Source organism: Benincasa hispida, chromosome 4 (assembly GCF_027475165.1).
Source record: "Benincasa hispida cultivar pf3 chromosome 4, pf3_genome.v1.1, whole genome shotgun sequence".
NCBI classification, from domain to species: domain Eukaryota; kingdom Viridiplantae; phylum Streptophyta; class Magnoliopsida; order Cucurbitales; family Cucurbitaceae; genus Benincasa; species Benincasa hispida.
In genome coordinates this window covers 44,576,216-44,597,082 of record NC_143481.1, presented here as the reverse complement: position 1 = coordinate 44,597,082, position 20,867 = coordinate 44,576,216, and the positions used below count along the sequence as shown (strand labels likewise).

At 32.3% G+C, this 20,867-nt stretch overlaps 1 non-coding gene across 1 annotated transcript; it reads left to right on the top strand.

Annotated features, from left to right (window-relative positions):
• Nucleotides 1–19,547: 19,547 nt before the first annotated feature.
• LOC120076941 (U6 spliceosomal RNA) lies at nt 19,548–19,648 on the top strand. The gene has a single exon (XR_005481686.1). It is a non-coding gene; the product is annotated as a U6 spliceosomal RNA (small nuclear RNA).
• Nucleotides 19,649–20,867: the final 1,219 nt, after the last annotated feature.

Sequence of the window (20,867 nt, the reverse complement as noted above, 5' to 3'; positions counted from 1 at the left end):
ATTTTGTAATTATTTTTATATGAATGAGATATTTTAGTTTACACCTTTTTATTTTTATGAGATATTATTTTTTTAATTTATTCTTTTTTAGAGTTTAAATAAAATAATAAAATAATAAAATAATAAAATATTTTTAGAAATTGTTTTTATAAAATGGAAAATTAAAAAAAAAAGAAGGTCGAATGTCTAAATTATTAAAAAGAAAAAGAAAATCTAAAGGTCGAGAGTTCAAAATTCGACCTAGCGACCTACCTAGGTCGAATTTTGAACCCTCGACCTATATAAAAAAAAAACAACAATATTTTTCTAAATAGTTTCAAAAGTACAATATTTTTCTAAATAGTTTTTAAAACTATAATATATTTTTAATTTTCCCCATCCAAAGTTCCTATTTGTCCTAAATTTTTTAATATTATGATAACTATTAGGGTTATAATTGCAAGATTAGTATGAAATTAAACTTTTATGTTTGTGTTTTATTTTGTCAATTTTTTAATCTTGTGCCAAATAGGTCTTTCAATTTTAAAGATGTTTGATACGTTCTTAAATTTTTAATTTCTTGTCTAATAGATTTTTGTTTTTATTATTATTATTATTATAGCTCTTATCCTTAATGTTATATATATTTAAAATTCACATATCTACTAAATATGTTAGAAACAAAATTCAATGTTTAGAGACCAATTAAACAAAAAAATTTAACGTTTAAGAATTTATTAGATAAAAATAAAAAATTTTAAAAATTTTTAGATATTAATTGAATAGACATGGACGTGAAAGTTTGAAAACTAAACTTATATTTTAACCTACAGATTAGTTGCCAACTAATATATATAATATACATATATATATATATATTTTCTTTTTTTTTTTCAGAAAAGATGTCTCTAATTTTTCCATGTGCATATAATTAAAAGTAATACTTTGATGCAAATTAAAGGCTAGAGCTATTGTATATTCCTTTCCTCGAATAGCGTAAATTTAGTAAAGGGTCATTTAATTTGAAGTAGTCATACAATTTCAACCTCAATTCCCTTCACCATATAAGAAAAAGGATTCATATATTAGTCTAGTCCTCATCTTAATTCCTATTCTTTAGAAATGTTCATTTTTGTCTATGTACTTCTAGTTGTTCATTTTGGTCCTTATACTTTTAAAAAATGATCATTTTAGTCATTTCATTGTCATTCATATTTTATTTTTAATGGATAGAAATGGTCACTTTTTAAAAGTATTCAAGGACCAAAATGAACTAAAGTTGAAAGTATAAGGGCTAAATGAACATTTTGGAAGTCAAGGGACCAAAATGAATAAAAATTGAAAGTATAGGAGCCAAAAGGAACATTTTAAAAATAGAGGGACTAAAATGTACCAAAGCTAAAAGTAGAAGGATCAGATATATATATTGTAAACGGATCAAATAGTATTTGAACCAATAAAAGGAAAAAAAGAGGAGGTTGATGTTTTTAAAAATTTTATTCTTATTTATTTTTTTAATTTATGATATAAAGGAATGGTACTTATTGAATAAAAAATTGGTTAAAATATCGTTTTGGTCTCTATATTTTAATGGCGATTCCATTTTAGTCCCTATACTTTCAAAATTTCTAATTTTGGTCTTTGTACTTTGAATAAAGTTTAAAAATATTTCATACCATTTTCATCTCAACTTAAAATAAAAAATCAGCTACATTGGCAAATCAAAATAATACAAAATGAAAAAAAGATGGAAGTATCTACTGCATGTCAAACGTTGTTATGAATAATATTACAGTATTCCACAGAACATTCCACAAGCATAAATAACAAATAAAGAAATCACTAAGAATCGATAACCTAGTTCGATGAATAACACCTACATCTGTGGGGCAGAATGCCTAGGAAAGATAACTTCACTTAAATAGATGAAAAATAATTACAATATAGTACTTATCCGTAAAAACAACACAATTATAGTCACATCTGTAGAAGCATTCAATCATTCACCCAGGCTCCCCCTAGTAGTAATATCAGTGAACAATGTCTTAGGCTCCTCTATGATTGAAACTCCCTCTCGGCTAGACTCAAGCTCCCCTTAATTCTTGAGGCTCACTCTCACTTGCACTAAATCTTTCCCTCTCGAGAAAAGACTACTACACTCATTTAGCTTAGGTTATCCCTAAGCTTGAGAATCCCTTCTCAAGAAGTTTATTGATGGAGCACACAGATGACTTGGAGTATGTCTCCAACTTTGCAACAACACACTGTTCAATCATCTTCGAAGAATGATGAAAAAAATACTTGTGACAAAAGTACTTCACATGACAATGGCACTCCAAGTCTTTCGTGAAAATAACCAATCCTAATCAAAAGACTTAGGTCCTTTTAAATAAGCACAACAAACATGAGACAAGCAACCTTAATTTCTAAAAATGATTGCACACAAAGAAAGAAATATTGGGATTGGTGTCCTAATTCTCCTTGTAGTCTCATAGTTTGTAAATTTTTGTACATGTATTATTATTAATAAAATAAATGTTGTTTTATAAGCATTTACTCAAATCCAATAAACTAAAATCTGTGGTTATTTCATGTAACTCAAGCATGTATGTGAGACATACAAGTGGATCATGCCTTATGTAATAACTTAAGTGGTCTATAGTAGATGGATAAAGAAGAGATACTTTATCCTGATGACACTACAGATACAATCCACTTTGTAGATGTTTACAAATGTTGTAAAGTGCTACAAATGGTCTGACCGTGATCATTCATGTGGAGACATGCGAGCGAGGGTATCCTATACAAAGAATTTGTATAAGACCAGATCATGAGATGATTAATCTCTTTATATAACACTGTTGATAATTGAGACTTACATTTCACTAAAATGATCATAGGTGACATGACCTTAATCATGAGTGAGTTGGGAACTCCTGCATATGAGAGCGGTTCTTTGATTTGTATAGATGAGAGTGGCTAGATTTCCAACTCAATAAGCCTACCATTTTGGGGATTCGTTTGATTAGGAAGTTGGGAACTCAGCTACACAAGATGGAATTCCCTCCTTCCCCGAAGTAGAGGTAAGTAGATAAATTGCTTCCTTAAGGGCTGATTTCGGGCCTTGAACGATGTGGCTCCATACACCTTCTCATGGCCCGAGAGGTGTTCACACATAGTTGGACTATATTGTATTGTTCATTAGAGGGATCAATGGTACTTAAGGAGTGAGATGTAACTACAGAGGCAAAACGGTAAATTGGCCTAGCTGTACTTACGAGCATCTGTGAAGGGTTATCGTACTCATGATTGGTTATATCCGATGGACACAGAAATATATTGTGGTAAGAAGAGTTCAGTTATCGATCTTTAGTGGAATGCCTGGCAGCTAATGGATGGTGGATCTTATGACTAAAGAGTTTAGTAAGCTATTCACGTACCATTAGAGCTTCGAGCCATAGGTCCATAAGGTCCATAAGGTCCCCTTGGTAGCTTGGATATAAGTTGAGAATCAGTTTTTGGGTCAGTTTGAAATATTCAAATTGACAAGAGGGAGTTCGATTATATATGATATAATTGGACTTGTTAATTATATATGATATATTGACTAAATGTATGAGATACATTATTTTAGAGGAAATCGGATATAAATATGATTTATATCAAGTAAAGGAGAAAATAATATAGTTGATATATAATATCAAACTATAGGTTATGAATATAATATGATTATATTTATTAATTTATTAATTGGACGGTTATGAGATAATTAGCCGGCGTTTTTTCCGAATTTGTTCATTAGTGGGAAGTTGAATTCAGTTCTAGTAGCTGAAGAATAAAATGAAAATAGTTTTCATTTTGCATGAGATACGCATAATCGCTCACGGTGTGTTAGTATTGTATCGCATAGTGTTGAGAGCCTATACGATAGTGCCCGCTTACTAAATGATCGCACACCCGCGCTTTCCTAAACGATTCCTCATGCTTTCCTAAATGATCACTTACCTTTTCATAGACGATCGCTTAGCGCATGAGCATAAATAAACGATTGCTTACCTTTTCATAGACGACCGCTTAGCTTTTACTACACTTTTACTACATGATCGTGTACTGCGCTCTAAACGATCAAGCACCTGACTATACAATAGTCTTTTCTTTCTCCCTCTTGCTTGATTGTAGTACGCGATAGCCTTTCCTCCTCCCCTCTACCAATTCCATCAAAGTCCACCCTTTGGATTCTCTCTCCAAGAATACTGAGGGCTTTGAGTGGTGGTGTTGTCCCCGTTTGCTGTTGATTGTGCGAAGCTGTTCGTGTACACGACTGGGGTGTTGCTGGACACTTACTTGCTGGACGAGCGAGAGCGAGAGGTGTGCATTCATGTGAAGAATAGCCTTCAACTAGTATGTTCTCTCGGTCTTTTGTTTTTATCTTGTAAAGCATGCCGGTAATTTAGCGTACTCAATGCATATCTATTTGTTTGAATGTATATTATTAAATTCTGTCACAATGAATTGGAAAGATCAGCTTCCGCTCATAGGTACTCTTGTACAAGAGTTCCTTCAATAATCCAAGAAGTGTAAGACCTTGAATGACGTTGTTTGGAAGTGGAAGAAACTGGCCTAGCATTGCGATGATGTTTTAACGATTTGTGAGGGTTTACCACAGACTTTTTGCGAATATTTTGGATTAGACTTCTTGTATCCACCATGCTGAAGACACAAAGAGATAGTATGCTCAACACTGGACAACTTCTCTTTGAGTACACAAAGAGAACCCTAAGATCATGGTGAAGAGAGTAATCATGAGAGATACTTTTGAGATTCTGAGAAGACTTTAAATGATTTAAAAGAAGAAGGTAGACATTTTAAATCTCGCAATATAGAGAGCTTTAATCAAGGAATACAAAATCTAACCGTTGACCCACATACCCAATACATTAAAATAAATATTAATGGCTATAAAGACAATTTACATAGTCGGAGGGTTGCCATTAGCGATTCAAAAGTAATAGTAAAGGGTTTAGTAAAGATGTCTGGAAGCTACTTATTTGTTTTGATATGTTCAAGGGTAATGACTTTCTTTTCAACTAATTCTCAGATAAAATGATGTCAAATGTTGATGTGCTTCGTTCGGCTATGTCGCACATGATTTTTTGAAATATTTATGGTGCTTATGTTGTCGTAGTACAAGGTCATAACATCCTGAAACACATTATATTCAGCTAGCATTTGTTTCATTTAAAGTAATTGAGCACAACTACTATCAGCTGCAACATATTATGCCTTGGTAGTAGATAAGAACACACAATTCTACTTCTTGTTGAACCACGAGATAAGATTATTTCCCAAGAAAAAGCACCCTCCTGATGTACTTTTTCTATATTTAGTACATCCTGCCTAGTCAGCATCACAATATCTAACTAAAACAGGATTTGTATTAAAAGTGTACATAAGACAGTAATCAATCGTACCATGCACATACTTTAGGATTCTCTTCATACTTGTCATGTGATTGGTTCTTGGGTTAGACTGAGATCGTGCACAAACAACCACTGTAAAAGCAATATCAAGATGGCTAGTTGTTAGATATAACAAACTTCTTATCATGCTTCTAAATAAACTCTCATCACCACGTTCAGCTTTAGAATCTTGAGTGACTTTGGCATGAGTATCTGCTGGGGTATTTTTAGCATACTTCTCATCGTATTTAAGCTTTATCAAGCCCAAATTTCCTCACCGTATTTTAGCATACTTCTCTTGAGATAGAAAAATCCCTTCTTTCATTAATTCAATTTGTAAACCAAGGAAGTATGTCAACTCACCCACCATACTCATTTCGAACTCACCCATCATTTATTCAACATAGGTATCTACCATATCTGGTGGCATTCCCCCAAAAAGGATTCATTCACATAGATTTGAGCTATGATGAAGTTCTGAGCGTCCCTTTTTATGAATAGGGTTTTGTTAGTTCCACCACAAGTATGCCCATTCTTAATTAAGAAAACCGTCAAACGATCATACCACATCCGTGGAGCTTGCTTTAAACCATAGAGTGCTTTCTAAAATCTATACATATGTTGAGGACATGTTGGATTAACAAACTCTTTGAGTTGTTCAACAAATACTTCTTCATTCAAATAGCCATTCAAGAATGTACTCTTGACATCCATTTAAAATAATTTAAACTTAAATAGGCACGAGATTTCCAGAAGAAGACGAATAACTTCCAATTGAGCAGTTAGAGCAAAAGTCTCATCAAAATCAACTTCTTCAATTTGAGTGTAGCCTTGGGCAACCAACCTGACCTTGTTTCTAGTCACAACTCCGTTTTCATCAGATTTTTTTCGAACATTCACTTGGTTCCAATTACATTTACATTTTATGGGTGTGGAACAAGAGTCCACATTTGGTTTTTAGCAAACTATCCAAGTTCTTCTTCAAGGATCTCATACCGTAGAGTTCCATGAGCGCGTTCAGATCACTCCGATCTCACCGTGACCGAAATACACATTATACATTCAACACATACAGTTATGCAAACAGATCTTAATTAACAAGATGAGAGTTCTATACCAGTTGAAGACTATCTTCGAAACTCCAGAATTCACCACAGCAGAAACCTCCACACGATCTACCAATGCCCAGTAGTAGCGTCAACAATTGTAGCACGAACGATCGCGAACACGAATGCCGTGGGGACGACACCACCACTAAAGAGCCCCGGGTATTCTTGGAGTGAAAACCCAAAGGGTGGGCTTTGGTGAATTTGGTAGAGGAAGGAGGAAACACGAATCGTGTAGGCGATAAGCAAGTGGGAGAAAAAAAAAACGCTATCGCATAGCTGACTGCTTATCGTTTAGGAGGAACTACACGATCGTGTAGGATTTATTTAACGATTGTTTAGGAAAAGGTACACGACCATTTAATAAAATCGGCACACTATACGATCGTTTAGAGAAGCTATCCGATCGTGTAGGTGACAGTGTACGATCGTTCAGCGCGAGGTGAATGATCGTTTAGGCGGAGAAGAGCTATCGTATAGTCCCTCGATTTTCTTAAGAGATCGCTTAGAATTCTCCAACGCGCGCTTCACAAATTCTTTGGACGATTAAACTCCGAGACGTGGAAAATGAAAACATTTTTCATTTTAACTCATCGATTACAATAACCGACGTTGCCTCACTAACCCACGTCCGAACGTGAATTTTGGCTTAATTATCATATAATTAATCAATTAATTAATTAATTAATATAATCATATTATATTTTTAACCTATAGTTTGATATCACATATCTATTATAGTATTAACTCCTCTACTCGATATAAATCATATTTATATCTAATTTTCTCCAAAATAATATATCTCATACATTCAGCCAATTATATCATATATAATTAACTAGTCTAATTATATCATATATAATCGAACTTCCTCTTGTCAATTTGAACATTTCAAATTAACCCAAATACTGGTTCTCGACTTTATCCAAGCTACCAAGGGGATCTAATGGACCTATGGCTCGAAGCTCCAACGGTCCGTGAATAGCTGACTAAACTCTTTAGCCATGAAATCCACCATTCGTTAACCGTCAGGCATTCCACTAAAGACTAACAGCTGAACTCTTCTTAACACAGATATATTTTTGTGTCCATCGTATATAACCAATCATGAGTACGATGACCTTTCACAGATGCTCGTAAGTACAGCTAGGCTAAATTACTGTTTTGTCCCTATAGTTACATCTCACTTCTTAAGTACCACTAATTTCTCTAATGAATAATACAACATAGTCCAACTATGTGTGAACACCTCTCGGGCCAAGAGAAGGTGTGTGGCGCCATATCGTTCAAGCCCTGGAATCAATCCTTAAGGGAGTTATCTATCTACTTACCCCTGCCTCGGGGAAGAATTGAATTTCATCTTGTGTAGCTGACTTCCCAGCTCCCAAATCAGACGAATCGCCAAAATGGTAGGTTTGAATCGGTGACCTGGCCACTCGCACCCATACAAATCAAAGGACTGCCCTCAATGGAAGGAGCTCCCAACTCACTCAGGATTGAGGTCATGTTACCGATGGTCATTCTAATGAAGTGAAGTCTCTGTCATGGACGGTGTTATATAACGAGACGTTAACACTTCGTGGTCAGGTTTTATACAAACTCTTTGTATAGGACGCCCCCGCTCGCATGCCCCTAACACGAATGATCAGGATCAGACCATCTGTGACAAGTCACAACACTTGTGACCATTCCACAAAGCGGGTCGCATCCGTAGCATTACCGTAAGGTTTTCCTCCTATATCTATATACTATAGACTATTTTGGTTATCACTCAAGACATGATCCATTTGTATGTCACCACATACATGCTTGAGTCACATACAGATAACTAGGGATTTTATGTGTATTAGTTTGTGGTAAAGCAAATAAAACAAGTAACTGAGCAAAAATACAAGATGTGAAGTAAATATCATATATTAACAACACAAGTGTTCGTAAATACTGTTTACAAACTACAGGACACGAGACTTTAGAGCACCAACCCCAACAATCTCCTACTTGTCCTAAAGCGAAATGGTGGGTAGAAATAACTTAGTACAAAACAATAAACTAGGGCATAAAAGCCCAGTATAAGAAAACCTCCCACTTTCCCTAGTCCAACCGCGGGCTATCTTGTAGACCCATGCTCCATAGGTGACCCTCAAACATTGTAGCCGTGAGAGCCTTTGTAAACAGGTCAGCAACATTAAAATGGCTTGGGTTAGACTGATCCATCTCATCTCCTCAACCTCTTGAGGTGTCTTAGGACCCCATGCCTGAACGACAGTAGGCCCCTCTTAGAGCCCTGCATTGAGTACTTGAGCAACATCTTGTCGATGTACGATGCCTGAGATAGTGGTAGCACTTTGTTCTTACGATCTCAAAAGATCTGTATACTTAGAACAAATTGGGCCTCTCCCAAATATTTCATTTGAAATTGGGTCACTAGCCAGTTTTTAACTGCAGTCAGTAGAGTTACATCATTCCCAATGAGTAGGATATCATCTACGTACAACACTGAGAAGACTACTTAAGCGTTGATAATCTTCTTGTAGACACAAAGTTCATCAACGTTGTCATCCCAGTCAACATCCTCCATTGCATTCTTATGAGATAATGGATCCTCAACGTCGCCATCTGCTACCATAGCAAGGATTTCTATGAAACTCAGATAGCGAACGGGTGGGTTCGCGACCCTCCCACTACATCAAGGTTCCCTCAACTCTTGAGGTGGAACTGCCTACTGGATGAACTCCCATCAACAACTCTTGCTGATGTAGAAACAAAAATAGTTGTATCATAACATCTCACATTACCAAGTAAATAATATTTTAAAATAATGTTATCATATAATAAATTAACAAAACTAATGTAAATACAAGTACTCATAACATTATACAATGAATTTCTTCCTTAACTTAAGTTATAAAATATCTCTTAGTTGATAAACAACGAGATCTTTAATGAATACAAGTTTACGGGGGCTAAGATACATCATAAAGTTCTAAAAATACAAAGAAAAGTGAGGGGAAAGACTATGGAGTCGGATGGAGGGCATGCTGAAAACTCCCTTTTATGGAGAGTCAAAAGCGTTGTTATTTGCCATCATGCTGGGCACCACCATAGTTCAGTGGTATCACTATCACACGCAAACACCTTCCATATCATTTTGACGTCATGGTATAGTAGCTTGATGGTGCTACTACCTTTGGCATTGCTCACTAGCACGATGCTAGGTCTTTAGCAGCAGAATTATAATTTTGATCCATTTTGACCTAGATGTTTCGTTCTGGCTTCAATGTCCTGTTTAAGCATAATTTTCATCCAAACGCTCAAATCTACCTCTTTGATGCTTGATACATATAAAATTATCATTTAAACACACTAAACCGCACAACGAACTCAAGTTAAGTTGAGTAAGCTGACATATTAAAGGTGTTATCCCTAAGTCCTCCTTTTCGAGATGGACAATAGCATTTATACTTGTTTTTTTTAAACAATCACTCGAAATAAAATTACAAGAATGAAGAAGATTAGAATAACAAGCCTTCGAGTGGGTTATAGAAAAACAAAAGACTGAAAAATAGTAAATACTCTAGGTAGCTCGAGCTTGTTGAATGATGCCATTGAGGAGAACAAACAACAAATTTTATAGACTTCAAAGGGGCTAGAGTTTCCTTAGAACGCCTTGTAGCTCTTATCTATTTTCGTAGATTTGGACAAAGTAAATATATATTTTATATGAATTGAATCGAGTTTTAAAAGAATATGTGATTCTCGAAAAATCTAAAACAATCTAGCCATTTTTGTTTTTGGTAGGTTGCGATCGCAATCCAATTGCAACCTGGGCACAAAGGTGTTCTGTCATTTAAAGCCTTGTGATCGCAATCCAATTACAACTTTGACAGTTTTCTACACATGACTTAAAAACTCAAGAATTACTCAATAATATTTTACTCTTTGTACATATTTCATACAATTGAAGGTTAAGACACATGCATGACTCTTTCTTTTTCTTTTCTTTTTTTTTTTCCCCATAAAATCACTTATAAAGCTATTAAATATGACATTAAACGCAAGATTTTGACTCAATACTTAAGCCTTTTAAGTCTAAATAACTCACTTAAGGGGGAGTCATCAACTTCTCAATTAGTGAAGGTCTCCCAAGCTGAACCAAGAGGTAAATCTACTTCTTAGGCATTTGGACTTGCTTCGGCCCCTAAATAGCAAGGAAGTGCGCGACGAATAAAAGGACCTCGCCCCCATAGCATGCCAATGTTAAGGGTTTTCTCAGACAGCCCTTGAAAGCATTATTCCTCCTGACATCGCAGTATTACACATAATCACAATCAGACCTAACAGAAAGAAAATTATAAATAGCCTCATTTGATAACCCTAAAGGGGGAAAGTAAGCAGACTCCAATGGAGAGCTCTAAAAATTTCACATGTGCTTAGTAGAACTAAAATACTTCTTATACTAACTTAATCATTGATGCGTGGTCGGTTATGCACTACACTGGAGTGAGGACTATCACACAAGTCAGCTCGAACAACAAGGCCAGGCCAGAAGAGTGAGCAAGTAGAGTGTGCACGAAGCCCCCTTGAGTTTCTCACACCAACAAATTTCATGGGTGAGTTGAGATTATGGTTGACAACAGGGTGAGGTGGGGTTGGGAATGTATTCCTTATCCCCTTCCCCATGGGGAAACTTTATCCCAATCCCCTCCCCCTATCCTCCAATTGAAGGTCAGTGAATCAGATCCCACGATGTCCCATCCTTGATTTTTAAGCCTCAATTATCTAAAACAGTAAATTACTGAACAATAAATACAACAAATAAATAAAAACAGTAAATGCAAAATTAAAAAATGGAAAAGAGTAGAAAAAAAAAGGAAGAGACCGTTTTTATAAAGTTGCACAACAGTAAGCACTAAGCATAACAACGAAGGGATTTTTTTTTTTATAAAACATTTATACGAATATTTATGTTTAATAAATAATTATATATATATATTCATAACTTACAAATATATACTTTGAAAATATATTAAAAAACTAAACAGGCGAGTCTAAGGTTGGAAACAGGATAAGATACCCTCCCCATTCTCGATTGGAGACCCCATTTTATTTTCCGGAGGCCTGATTCCATGATTTTTTTAGTGTTCCAAAAAGATCTCTTAACATGTCCCTTAAATAGAGACTAGTTTGGAAACAAACCAAAATAACTATAAGTAAACAATTCTTTATTTATGTTTCAGTTTTATCCTCAAATCTTGAGTTTATTTAGCTTTTATTTAGTTCATTTTTACACCTTATTCTAAGGTTTTTAGTAATTCCTACTTTTTTTTCTTTAGTGTTAACTTTGAGTTAGTTAATTTGAATTAAATAATATAAAGAATATATATAGTTTAATCTGATGGAACGCGAGACATACGCAGTGGAATAAGGATCTAATTACACTCTAATTGCTTTTAATTTAAAGGAAAAAAGCATGCAAATGAAGGAAAAAACAGTGAATTAAAATGGATAGGATAGAACCTTTGTAGCTCCCGAACAACGCTTTTCCTCGCTAAATCTTGACCCGAACTCTTCCAGACCACCACTAGAGTTGACCTACTATCCTCTGGACTCAGTACCGGATTGTGGGACCCGATGGATGAAGAACACCGAGAGAGAGAAAGAAATGGATTTTCTTTTGGTTTGGGTTTTCTTTTTTTTTTTTTTTTGAACTTCACTCAAAGGAAAGAGTTGTTTTCCAACCCAAATTTTGAAAACTATTTTTGCAAAAAATGGCAAAAGTCTTTAATCCAAATTCAAAAGTCCATATTTATAGAAAAGGGCCATGCAAAATTGCATGAAACAACTTCATAAAAACCCAACACCTAGAATCCACTATCTAAGTGGGCTTAATGTCTCTACTATAAGCCAACAGGCCACTATTTTTTTAGTGGAATTATCCAACAAAAAGTTTAGATTTTCCCACTAACTTTAGTCAAAGGGCAAAATAGTCATTTGGTCAAAGTCAAACTTTGACCAAAAAGTCAACATTTTGACTTTTTATGATTTTTTCCGTGTTGACTAATTTTGACCTCCCGAGCATGAATCCACATTCATTTTCTCGAAATTCAAATCACATTTGAATATAAGGTCGGTCAAAGTTTGACTTTTCAAGGTAAAAAATCAACTCTTTGACTTTTTACATCTTTGACCATATCCATTATTTCCGAGCTTTCGAATATGAACGTATTCATATTCTTGATATTTAAATCACATTTAAATACTAAAGCTATATCTCTAAACTGAAAAACCGACAACTATATCACATATACTTGTCGGTTTCTCTCTCTTCACCTACTTTGAAGAATTCGAATTATTCTATCACACTGTTCTAAGTTTATTTGATATGAGCTAGTAGGGGAACCTAATAGACCTATAGATCATGGGCTCCAACGATCCGAGATTAGCTGGCTAAAACTCTTTTAGGCGGAGCTAATCAACATTCGTTAACTAACGGGTCATTCCACTATAGTCCTGTAGCTGCACTCCCCTCACTATAGATATATTTGTGTCCATTTGATATAACCATGATTAGTAAGCTAATCCTTCCAGTTTTTTCGTAATCTCGATTGGGTCATAAAAATCGTTTTACCCCCAATACTACATCTTGTTCCTTAAGTTCCACTGATCATCTAATGAACAATTGGTTTAAGGTCCAACTTATAAAGGAGAGGGTGGGGCCCCTTGGTCAAGACCTAGATTCAGTACTAAAGGGAACAACCTATCTACTATCCTTATAACGAGTAGGAGTAAATTTCGTTTTGCACCCTATATTTCCAGCTATCTGGATCTTACCCCTAAAATGGGAGGCTTATTGGGTCAGCGATAATGAGTTGCCCTCACCTATGCAGATCTAAGGATAATTCCGAGTGAACAAGAGTTCATAGTTAGCTCAGGATTAATATTAAGTTACTTAGGTCATCAATTAACGAAATAGTCAGTTTTATACATTAAACGACATTTAGAACCTAAGAAGTGACTATTTCATGGTTCAGTCTTATGTAAGCTTTTTACATAGGATGCCTCCACTTTCATGTCTCCACATGAACGATTCAGGATCATATCGTTTGTACTAACTACAAAGTGGGCCGCATCCACAGTGTCCCCAGAATAAAGCGTCCAACCTTATTCATATACTATAGACCATTTTGGCTATATATTTGCACTTGATTCACATTTATGTCACTACATAAAGTTCAAATTACATTAAATATAGATATTAATATAGTTCTATCAGTTTCTATGAGTCTCTATAAAAAAAGATTAAATATTATTAATATACCTCGTAGGCAAGCTTTGATCCAAACTCCATAGATGTGTAGATGGTCAAACAGCCGCACGACTTGGTGTATGGGTGTGGCATTATAAAACACAAACCCATCCAAGAGTTACAAACACCCAACAGGAACGCATTAGCCATATCACCATTACAATAACAGAAAGGAAAAGAGAAATGGCCTCTGTTTTAGTTGTTGTATTAATCCTCTTTCTCACTCTCAGTTTACCAATCCCCTCCACCTTTGCTGCTCAGCCTCACTCGCCGCAACTGTTCTATCATCCTTCTCACCTTCGTCCTCGTCCTCCTTGCACACCGCTATATAAAATGAAATCCAAATCCAAGCCCGTGCACCCGCCGGCGGTGCCGCCATTGAAGAAGCCATATCCACCATTGTACAGATCTAAATCACCTCCCCCTCCTTTCTAATACACTACTACTCTTTTCCTCCATTTTTGAAAAGTTTTAAACTTTTCAGATTGTTTCAGAAAATACTATTGGAAATTTATTTTTCCTTTTATAAATAATGTATAATTTATAAATTCATACATAAATCATATCAATTGATAACACAACTTATGTATAATTTTTAATTTGTTGAATGATAATGCAAATGATGTAATCTTAAATGATATATTTTGAGTTTAAATGAATGAGAAAATGATGCTATGATGTGTATGTTATCCAAAATTTGAAGATTCTCAGTTTTGGGATCATTGAGTTATTTTTGGAAATTATTATTATTTTATTTTAAATTTAATCCATATACTTTGTTCAATTATAAATTATATTCTTAAAATCAAATTTGAAAATTATTATAATTTATTTCATCAATTACGATAAAAATTACCTCTTGATCGGACTAAATTTAAGATTTATTTAAAATTAAATTGACTAAAAATTAAAATAACTTTAAAATATAGAAATTAAAAGGATATTTTAAACTAATAGTAACAATAGTTGAAAAAATAAGTATTTTTTTTAGTATAATAGTATTGGAGATTGGAGCAACTTTTTTTTTTTTGTTAACAAATACTTAAGTGTCAATTTTTTTTAATATACAAAGTCAGAGAGTTAAGTAGTGCACCGAAACATTCAACTAAGTTGAAACATCTTTAACACTCTCATCATATCCAAACCTAACAATTACTGGATGTTAGTTAAGTTTGCCCTTATTATGTTACAAAGGTTTTATCCAAACAGATTGTAAGTTGATATGACCCCATAATTTATATTAGGTTAAAATATAAATTTGGTTTCTATGATTTTTTTGAGAAAGTGTTAATTTAGTCCCTACTATATAATAACTCTCCCCTAAAGAATCTCTATGGTAGGAATAAAGTTTAATCATAGAGACCATTTATGAGATTTTATGAAACTATAAGAATACTAAATTCCAATTTTTAAAATCGTATGAACTAAAATCTAAGTTTCTCCAAACTATAGAGACTATATCTACTTATAATTTAGGGTGATTTTTAAAAATAGAAAAATAATGGAAACTATATACAAAATAGCAAAAAATAAATTTTCTTTGATAGAAACTGATAAAAATCTATGGTATCTATCAATAGATGTCTATCAATAAAAATCTATCACTAATAGATACTTATAGAGTTTTTTTTTTTAACTATTTCTATAAATAGTTTGACAATTTTTTGTACTGGTAAAAATTTTCCTATAATTTAACCCTTATATTCTGCCCCATGTGTTGAAGCTCTATGAAAATAATCAGATTCCGCAGTTTGACTTGGGTAAGTCAAAGTCCACATGGAAATAACACAGAAGTTTACAAGGCCATGGGATTTATTCAATTATCATCGTTACAAGTCAGCAACACTCTTTAATTTCACACACAATAGAATATGTAGCATTAGTCTACTTAGATGTATTCGAGAGTGACGTTGATATGGCTAAAATCATGTCATTGTCAAAATTACTTTCCTCCAAAATAATTATATTTGATAAGAAAATAAATTTGATCTTTGAAAATAGAAAATCACTATAAATTGATTTCTGAAGTACATAACTAATTAAATGATTTTTCCTTTTGATAATTGACGAGAGATCACCTCCAATATTTTTCTCATGCTATTGAAATTTTGAACACTCGAATTTTCATAAGTTTTAAGGAGAAATTTTAACCCAAAACTATTCAAAATTATTAAAAATAAATTCATAAAATTAGATATTTATTATAATTATTTGAAAATAAATTTTCAAAAACAAAAGACTTTTTATTTTTTAGTAATTTGTTAACTTTAAAAGATATTTATAATACATAGTTGAATAAGAAAAAAAATCTAAAAATATATTATATCTTTAAAATATTTACAAATAGGGATGAATTGACTATTGAATCTTTGATTTTTTTTTTTTAATTCCCAATTTCGCTCTCCCTTGTCTTATCTTATTATACACTTTTTTTAGTCTTTTTATTTTCGATTTTTGCTTCTTCCCTCCATTTTTTCATTTTTTTCATTTTATTTTCTTTTTCAATTTTATCTTTTTTTTTTTTAAAATTTTATTCTTTCCTTTATTAGATTTTTACTTCTTTCCTTTATTTTTTTATTTTCTTTCATTTCTTTCATTTCTTTCATTTCTTTCATTTCTTTCTTTTTTTCCTCCTTTCTTTTCTTTTCTTTTTTATTTTTCTTTTCTTTCTTCAACTCTGGCTTATTTATTTCTTTTTTTATTTTTATTTTCTTCTCTTTCTTCGATTTATTCCTTTTTTTTTATTATTTTCTTTTCTTTTCTTTTTCCGATTTTTTTGCTTCTTCCCTTTCTTTTTCTTTTTCTAATTTTCTTTCATTTGTTCGGTCTTTGCTTTTTTTTTTTCTATTTAATTTTCTTTTTTTTTTTTTTTTTTTTTTTTTTTTTTTCTTCAGTTTTTACTTCTTCTCTTTCTCTTATTTTTAAATTTTTTTGTTCCTTTATTTGAATTTTTATTCTTCCACTTTTTTCACAAGAATTATGAGGTTGAGTTCCATATGCAGGACTTAAAAGTACTCAATTTATAAGTGACCTAACACCAACAAGTCAATCATCAAGTTTGATTATTAAAATATATAATAAATATAAATAGCAAATGAAAGTCTATCAGTGATAGCCACTAATATTTTCTATCATTGATAGCTTAATCTTTGATTATATTTTCGTAGTTAATAGCCACTTATAGAAATCTATCATTGATAGCGAACTTAGTGAATTTAATTAATAAAGTTGAATCTCGAGCTAAAATGTAAGTGAAATACCAAGAAGTTATTACTAATAGCATGTTTATCAGTGATAGAAGCTATCATAAGAGAAATGTTTGGAAGGATAAGAAAGGGGCAAAAAGGTGTTCGATGGCTACGATTGATAGAAGCTACTACTGATAGCATGTTACCAGTGATAGAAGCTAATACTAATAGCATGTTATCGATGATAGAAGCTATCTGATAGCACGTCACCGGTGATGGAAGCTACCACTGATAACACGTTATCGGTGATAAAGAACTATCACTGATAGCATGATATTAGTGAGATCATTGATAGCATCTTATTAGTGATGCTATCAGTGAAAGAAATTATCACTGATAACCACAATATGAGTGATGCTAGTGATGTCGGTGATAAAACTTAGGTGATATTTATATATCGAGTTTTTTTTCAAAAGTGATAACCAGTTATAAAAGTCTATTACTGATAGCCTTAAGTGTTAATATTTTAAGGTTAATTCTAAGATGAAAGTCTATAAGTGATAACGACTGATAGCTGCTATCAATGATAGCCATGATAAAAGATTATTAGTGATAACTACTATGGTAATTAAAGTTGTTGGTCTTCTTTCAAAGTTGATCACTATTTATAAATCTATTATTGATAGCCACTAATTTCAATTGATTCCAATTGATGAAAGTGAATCAATGATAGCTACTAATAATTGATAGCAAATTAAAAGCTAATATTTCAAGATTATATTAATTTTTCTCAAATTGAAAGCTATCGTTGATAGCAATTGATAGAAGCTATCAGTGATAGTTTTTAATTTGAGAAAACCAGAAAGAATAGAACAAAATGGTGGCTAGACATGAGTTTATAGTCTTTTACCATTTTTTGATCTATATATGCAATTATTTTATCCTTGTACTACATATTCTATTATTTTGATTGAATTCTATTTATGCAACTAGCCCAATTTTAAAATCACTTTTAAAACCAAATATAATAATTTAAAATCACATAAAAATGTTTGAAACCAAATATAAATTTGATTGCTTAAAAATCAATTTTACAAAATCAATTGTACATAAACCTTTTTCTTTTCTGAAATCACTACTCCATCTATCACTCCCAAACACATCCTTCGTCATTCATCAATCTAATTTTTGCCGTTGCAATAACTTTACCCTACTTTTCCTATGAGCCCCTCATAGTCATCTACAAGTAGTGGTTTCCAATAAAATATAGATCAAATGGCCATTTGGTTTTAAATATTTCTTGAATGATATACTTGAGGTTGGGATCAAGATGTTGGATTTTGACAAAATATTAGAAGTGCAGTTTATCTCACGTCGGTTAAATTGAAGAATGGAGATGGACTTCAAGTCTATAAAAGGAGTCTATGTCTCTAGTTTCAAGTTGTCCTAGTTAGAAACAAGTTTGAGTATGCTAACTATATTTAATTTTTTTTAATGTATTCTCTAGTTTGAGAGTAGAAAGAGGGGGTGAGTAATATAAAAGGTTTAAGAGAGTGCTATTGTAATTGAGATCGGGAGAGAGAATTGTTCTGTGTGATTGTACCAATTTTCCACATAGTCGATTTCTTTCTAGTGGGTGGTGGTTTTTCTCCAAGTTGAGAGTATTTCACATAAATTTTTGTATTTCCAGTTTTATTGCTTTCTTTTATATTCTTTGTTATTTTTTGCTTATTCCTGTGATAGAAGTGGGGGGTATTTCACAACACAAGAGATGCACCAATATATCTCAACTAAGTCGACACATTCTTAGCACCCTCATCATATCCCAAATTCAAAAGTGATGCATTTTTACAAAAAAAAAAAAAAAAAAAAAATAGAAGAGTTCTATACAAACAAAGTAGCAAAAGAGATCTAAAAGACCAATAGAAAGTGATAAAAGGAGTTTAAGAGGAAAGTTTTTCCATTTATGGCAATGGTAGAAGCAACTAGTGAGGGATTTCTTGTACAATGACTAGAAAATTTTAATGAATTCAGTTTAAAATAATTATTTCCTTTTCTTATTTTTGATTTTTAAAATTTAGGCTTGTTTTTCACAATTCCTTCCAATAGTTTCATATATGTTACCAATTAAAGAGTTTCATTCTTGGCAAAATTTTAAAACAAAATAGAATTTAAAAAATTACCGTCCCATTTGGTAATCGTTTGATTTTTTTTAAAAATTAATTCTATATTCTCTCAATTTCTTGCAATATTTTACATCCTTTTTAAAATAAAAGAGTTGAATTCTTAGTTAAGTTCCAAAACAAGAACATGTTTTTAAGAGTTATTATTTTTATTTTTCATAACTTGACTTGATTTTTGAAAATATTGGTAAAAGTATGTAACAAATCAATAAATTTAGAGGTTGAAATTATATTTACAAGCTTAATTTTCAAAAACAAAAAACTAAAAATGAAATGATGACCAAACAAGACGTACAAAACAATGAAATTATAACTTAAAATAAGTAGTTTCTTAAAGGACATCCAATAAAATTGGAATGATAAGATGATCATCAGCATGTCCTTGCCCAAGGATGACACACAAAATTGAGAAATGGTCCAAAAAAACCCTTAAAATAAGTTAATCTTGTTGAAATAAAGTGTCAAACGAATCAATTGTTGTGTCGTGGAATGATCCACTGTCTTCAAAGCAAAGCTCTGCATTCAGTGCTAAATCGAAATTTTCAATTGATTTACAAGGTTTACACAACCTCAAATCTTAAGCGTGCACTTATCGGAGAAAGGAATAGAATCAAAGATTTCTTGCTCAGACAAAAAGAGATGAAAATTGAGAGAAAAAGAAATCTATGTATTTTAAAACCAAAATTACTATCCTTAATTTATAAGAAAACATTTAAAACTAAAATTAATTTTAGATATGTAACGGTCAAACGTATTAAAACATTAAAATTGTAACCATCAAATTATTACAATATTTGTAACCATCATAACATTTTTTTTTTTCAATTGTAAGATTAAAACATCACAAACTTAAAGGTAGAAGTCATTATAGTCCTTTAGATTATTTCTTAAACATGATCCACTCGTATGTCAACTAAATATTGTTCAAGATTATTTGCATATAAAATAATTAAATAACAAATTAATTATGAGGTTTTAGAGCATAAATTTCTATGTCATGTACCCCTCATATACTCGATAGTTACATAGATAGTGTGACTTCTATTCCACTACACGAGGGTGTACAATGTCGTTTAAAACTGACATTAAAGGGTTTTAATAACATTATCTTTAATGTCGGTTGCCCTTTAATGTCAGTACATTAAAGCCTAGAATTATTGTCCATTTTTTTCAACTATTTTCCGTTTTTTTGTAAATAACATGTCTGTTTTTTTCAATTATTGTCGGTATATTCAATATAATTATTGTCCAATCCATTTTTAATGTTGGTCACAAAGTTAAAAACGACATATCCCTAAAACCAAGGTAATCAACCTATACATACACAAAATAATTTCTTAATTGCTTGCTTTCACAAATCCATAATAATAAGTTACAAAAGAGGAATTTGAGATGATAATTTAACTCAAAACCAAGGTAATCAACAAATTACCAAAACTCATAAATGTTATATAACAAAATTACAATTTTGGTCCAAATAAGAGCGAGAAGTTACTTTTAAACAATAAAATACAAACTAAAACTTGTAAATATTCCCCCCCCCACACCAAAAAAAAAAAAAAAAAGTGCACACACACTTGTTGTATATAGTGTTTTCCAAATAGTCTTTCAATTGGTCCTTCGTTATGTTCTCTCCACCATTACCA